The sequence below is a fragment of the Rhagoletis pomonella genome, unplaced genomic scaffold (genome assembly GCF_013731165.1).
Source record: "Rhagoletis pomonella isolate Grant_MI unplaced genomic scaffold, Rhpom_1.0 Rhpom_scaffold_00038, whole genome shotgun sequence".
Classification (NCBI taxonomy): domain Eukaryota; kingdom Metazoa; phylum Arthropoda; class Insecta; order Diptera; family Tephritidae; genus Rhagoletis; species Rhagoletis pomonella.
This window is the reverse complement of record NW_023458592.1, coordinates 125,576-131,346: the sequence shown is the minus strand read 5'-3', so window position 1 is coordinate 131,346 and position 5,771 is coordinate 125,576.

The following is a 5,771-nucleotide window of genomic DNA, read 5'->3' as shown; positions in this document are numbered from 1 at the left end:
AAAGCTTTTGTGCAATATGTTTATTTGTATATGCATATGAAGCATATTTAACTGATGAAAACATAAGCATTGGATGTTTACATCAGTCTCATAGTAGTCTTATTTTAATTTTGAGCCATTTTGCAGTTTTTATACGGCTCAATAGCATATAAATTACGTAATTCTCGTAGATATACCAATATTACATTCAACATTTCGTTTAAAATGCCAGATTTCCTGCAAATACATTAGAATTTACGAAAGGAATTTCACTACTAATTGCCTACTTTGCGTACTTTTCTACTACCATTTTCGCAACAAGGGATTGCATTCTTGCCCTTTCTCTGTCCTTCGTAAATGCAACCTTTTGTAAGGGAGTGTCAAACCGCAGCTGTCAATAATTATCTAACCTTGAATTATTGAATCATGGTAGTATCGATACCTAAACGAAATCAGAGGATGACTGAACCATTGTGTACAAATACAAGTGAGATATCTTAGCAATAGACGTCATCCTGGGCCACAGCTGCGATCATCTGTTTTTTAGAGTTGCTTATTTTGGTCTAAACTGCGCTTTTTTGACCTGAGTTGCATTAAATAGTCTCTTAAAACTTGGTAGTATTTGTTGTTCAAATGGTAACATATATGCCCAAAAACTTGAAAAATATTAGATGATTGCTTTTTAAAAATGCTATTTATAAAATTTGGTTTTGATTGCGACATTAGAAATATTCAGATTATAAAAGTTTTTCACATATGTTTTGTTGAAGATATTGATTTTGTATTCATTTACCTAACACTATGCATGTCAATCTATTACTTTATACATTGTCATTACTCTTTATTTTTGCTTTATTCATCTCTTCTTTCGTAACTTTAACCTTGTTCTGGATTTAAACCTCGTGGAGCTAACATTCACTTATAATTTTATCTCAATAAAAATATCGAATTATCTCGGCAATCTCGTCAGGTTATGGGCCCAGGCCCGCTAATTTAAATACATTTTGTGAGATTGTTTGACTAATGAGCAATATTGAGGATTTAGAAGCAAGTTCACCTAAGATTAAAGCCGATCAAATTAGCACGTGCTATAAGACATCGGAAGTAATGGCTACAAATTCTGCATCAAGCTCTTCACGGATTGAGTTGCTCTCCAAGGAGAACTTCGACACTTGGAGCATGCAGGTAGAAGCTTTGCTTGTGAAGAACGATCTTTGGGAGTACGTAAATGGTGGTAATTTGATTCCGGCAGAGACCGATACTGTCGCAAGGAGCGCCTTTTTGAAAGCTGACAAGAAAGCTAAAGCAGATTTGATTCTAGCAATCCAGCCATCTGAGTTAAAGCAAGTCCGGGCATGTGAGACATCGCGAGAAGTTTGGCTGAAATTAGAATCGATCTATGCGTCGAAAGGTCCGGCGCGAAAAGCAACGCTACTGAAGCAGTTGATGTTACAGAAGCTAGACGAAGGTGATGATGTGAAGGAGCACATTGCGAAATTTTTCGACGCGGTGGACAAGTTGGAGAGTATGAGCGTACAGATCAATGGTGATCTCTTATCCATCATGCTCTTATATAGCTTGCCGTCATCTTATGAGAACTTTCGGTGCGCGATAGAGTCACGCGACGCGCTTCCAACAGCTGAGGTGCTAAAAGTAAAAATAATTGAGGAAAGCGAAGCACGTAAACAATCGGCGAGTAATACAGTGATAGCAATGGCTGCAAAATCACATGGGCAAAATGGACAGAATCGAAAGAAATTCAGCAAGGGTAAAAGAGAACTAAGATGCTTTAAATGCGGTGCGCTAGGGCACAAGGCAAGCGCATGTTCTGCGAGAAGTGATGGTGGCGGCCGGGGAAATGACTCCAACCACTCCAAGAATTTGGCATATAGCGTTGATGAGACGTACGCGGCGTGCCATTCTGCAGCAACAGAAAAGTCATATAGTGACATACGTGTAAAACGTGCTTGGGTTTTGGATAGTGGATGCACTGCTCACTTGTGTGGTGACGAGTACATGTTTAAGACAATGGAAAAGTCATCCAATCCAAAGCCAAGCTGAATTTGGCGAGTCAACAGGCGTGTGCAGATGTGCAAGGCAAAGGTGTGGTACATTTATCAGTGACTAGCGAAAGTGGTCAGCGCCAAGTTGAGTTCCGAAACACGTTGTTTGTTCCAGAGCTGCGCACTAATTTAATTTCGGTAGGTAAAATTACTGATAAGGGGCACAAAGTGACATTTACCAAGGACGCTGCGTATGTGTGTAATGGAAATGGAGAAATAACACTGATCGCTGACCGCAAGGGCGATTTATATTATATAAGAGAAAGCAGCGAATGTGCTGCTGTCCAGCTGAAGTGCTCCGAACTGTTGAAGTGGCACTGTCGGTTGGGCCATCTAAACGCGGCTGATTTATCAAAGTTGATACATGATGGGGTGGTTCCTACTTGTGGCACTGGCGACGTCAAGCAGCTGGCACAGTGTGAAGTGTGTATAATGGGTAAAATGTCCGCGTTACCGCTCAATAGAGGCAGAGTGCCGTGCTCAGAGCCTTTGAAGATTATACATTCCGACGTTGTTGGGCCATTCAGGGAAGAGTCCATTGGCCGCGCCAGATATTTTGTCACCTTTATAGATGACTGCACAAGGTGGTGCGAAATATACCTACTAAGGCAGAAGTCTGGCGTTTTCGAGGCTTTTAAGCTATACCAGAGATTTATGGAAAGGCAGACAGGGCTGAAAATTAAGTGCCTGCAGTCCGACAATGGACGTGAATATTTAAATAATGATTTTAATACGTATCTTTCAGAATCCGGCATAGCTCCACGGGTAAGTGTTCCCCGAACGCCCGAACAGAATGGAGTCGCTGAGCGAATGAACCGAACGCTGCTGGATATGACTAGGTGTCTCTTATTGCAGTCGGGCCTAGGTCATACTTTTTGGTCGGAAGCGGTAGCAACTGCGTGTCATATAAGGAACAGATGTCCATCGCGAAGCTTAGGATTGAAGTCATCTTATGAATGTCTAAATAAGGTAAAGCCCAATGTCAAATACTTAAGGTCGTTTGGCTCAAAGGTAATGGTACTCGATAAACTACCCGAGAAAAATAAGCTGGCCCCGAGATGTGAAGAAGGCGTGTTTGTAGGGTATCCAAGAGACAACAAGGGTTATCGTGTGTGGATACCAAAGGCGCATAAGATCGTATGTGCGCGTGACGTCCGGTTCGTTAGTGAACAGCAACTGGTTTCACTTCCAACACGTAGCGTCGATGATCTGCTGATGCCGCCTGAAGTTCCTGAAGAGAATAAGAGCAACTGCCGTAAAAGTGTAGAGTTTTCACCTTCTCCTATTGAGACTGATGAAAAGTTGGAAGAGGTTCGAAGGGCACCAGGCAGGCCAAAGTGGTTACGAATGGGAAATAGAGGAAGACCGCGAAAATTGTTTCGTTCTCGCGCTAACTCAGAGCCGTCACAGCAACCGGTTTGTACAGAAAGCGACAATGATAGTGGTGGTGACGATGATGTGTTCGTTGGTATAGCTGAGGTTAGCATGCAGAACGCTTTGAATAGACCTGAGAGTGATGAATGGCGAGACGCATTGGAATGTGAGGTAATTAACATGATTAAAAATGATACATGGGATGTTGTTCCGACCACTCACAACAAAAATATAGTGGGGTGCCGTTTTGTTTTGACAAATAAGTATGGATCCGATGGTAATATTGAGCGACGCAAGGCTCGTCTGGTAGCCAAAGGCTATGGTCAGAATACCATATTTCTGAAGTGAAACGTATGCGCCAGTAGCTCGCTTAGAATCGATTCGCTTGTTACTTGCATTGTCGGCCCATTTTAACCTCACAATCTGGCAGTTTGATGTTGTAAGCGCATACTTAAATGGAACTTTAAGTGAAAAAGTGTTTATGAAGGTGCCAGATATGTTGTATGATATTTTACAAAGAATTATAATGAAGTTTGATAAAAACGGGGACATTGGTAGAAAAGCTGCGAAAATGATGAACGACATAGATGAAGGTGGCAATACTTGTCGACTTTAGAGGGCGTTGTATGGCCTCAAGCAAGCCGGTCGGCAGTGGTATTCCAAACTAAAGTCGAAGCTTTTAAGTATGGGGTTAAAGCCCACAGAAAATGAGCCCTGTTTATTTCATGGAAGTTTTGAGAAAAAGTTAGTTTTACTGCTGGTATACGTAGACGATCTACTAATTGCGTCGCATGAAGTAAAAATTATTCACAAATTAAAACAGCAACTTTTAAATGATTTTGATATTAAGGACATTGGTCGAGCAAATTATTGTCTTGGGCTAAAGATTCATCAAAAGGATGATGTGATTACTTTGAAGCAAAGTGGTTACATACAAGAATTGTTAAAGACATATGGCATGAGTCAGTGTAACCCGGTAGCTACACCATCAGAGTTGAATGTGAATTTTGATAGAAATAATCCAAGTAATGATGAAGCCTGCCCATACCGGGAACTAATAGGAGCTCTTATGTACTTGTCCGTCGCAACAAGGCCCGACATAGCAAATACCGTGTCAAGACTAGCACAGTTTGTGACTAACCCATCGAAATGCCATTGGAACACGGCCAAACGTGTGCTAAGATATCTTGCCGGTACTGCCAATAGGTGTGTCCTCTATCAAAAATCCAACCTACCGCTAATAGGGTACACCGATGCTGATTGGGCTGGCTGCACAACTGATCGACGTTCCTACACTGGCTATGCTTTCTTGCTCAGCGGTGCTGTGATAAGCTGGAAGTCGCAAAAACAACGTACAGTAGCACTTTCATCAACGGAGGCCGAGTATGTGAGCTTGGCAGAAGCAGCAAAAGAGGCAGTCTACTTGCGTAGTCTCTTAAACGAGATAGTTCTTCAAGAGCTCACCGATATTAAAATCTATGTGGACAACAGAGGGGCGCATTGTTTGGCGAATGATCCAGTTTTTCATGCGCGGACCAAACACAGATATCAAGCATCACTTTGTAAGAGAGTGCATCAGCGCACGGTTATTCTCATTGAAGCACGTACCTACACAGGAGATGATTGCAGATGTTATGACGAAACCGTTGGCGCGAGCAAATCACGAGAGATGTCTTATCGGGCTTGGTTTACCCACTTAGATGACCTGCATATTGAGAGGGCGTGTTGAAGATATTGATTTTGTATTCATTTACCTAACACTATGCATGTCAATCTATTACTTTATACATTGTCATTACTCTTTATTTTTGCTTTATTCATCTCTTCTTTTGTAACTTTAACCTTCTTCTGGATTTAAACCTCGTGGAGCTAACATTCACTTATAATTTTATCTCAATAAAAATATCGAATTATCTCGGCAATTTCGTCATGTTTTAAGATTTTAAAGCTTTTAAAAAGTACGGTAGAATGCAACAATGTGCTTGAATTTGTTTGCTTCTTCGTCAGCTTATTCGTTTGCATACTAGAAAAATGGCGAACACCCATCAAAATACTGATTCAAAATACACATCTTTCACTGGACACACAAATGGGTGCGCGCAGCAAAATTCAGCCCTAATGGTAAGTTAATTTCATCGTGCGGCGACAAGTTAAGAATTTGCGATACATTTTCAGGCGAATGTATGCGAACGTTCACCGGGGGAAGAGGTATAGGACGACAGCTGGCATGGCATCCAGACGGCAATCTGGTGGCTTTAGCATTAAGATGTAACCGCGTTAAGATATTTGACAAAGCTGAAGGCGAGCTAATACCAGAGAACGTTTATAAATGAGAAGGCGCATTTTCTGTGTGAA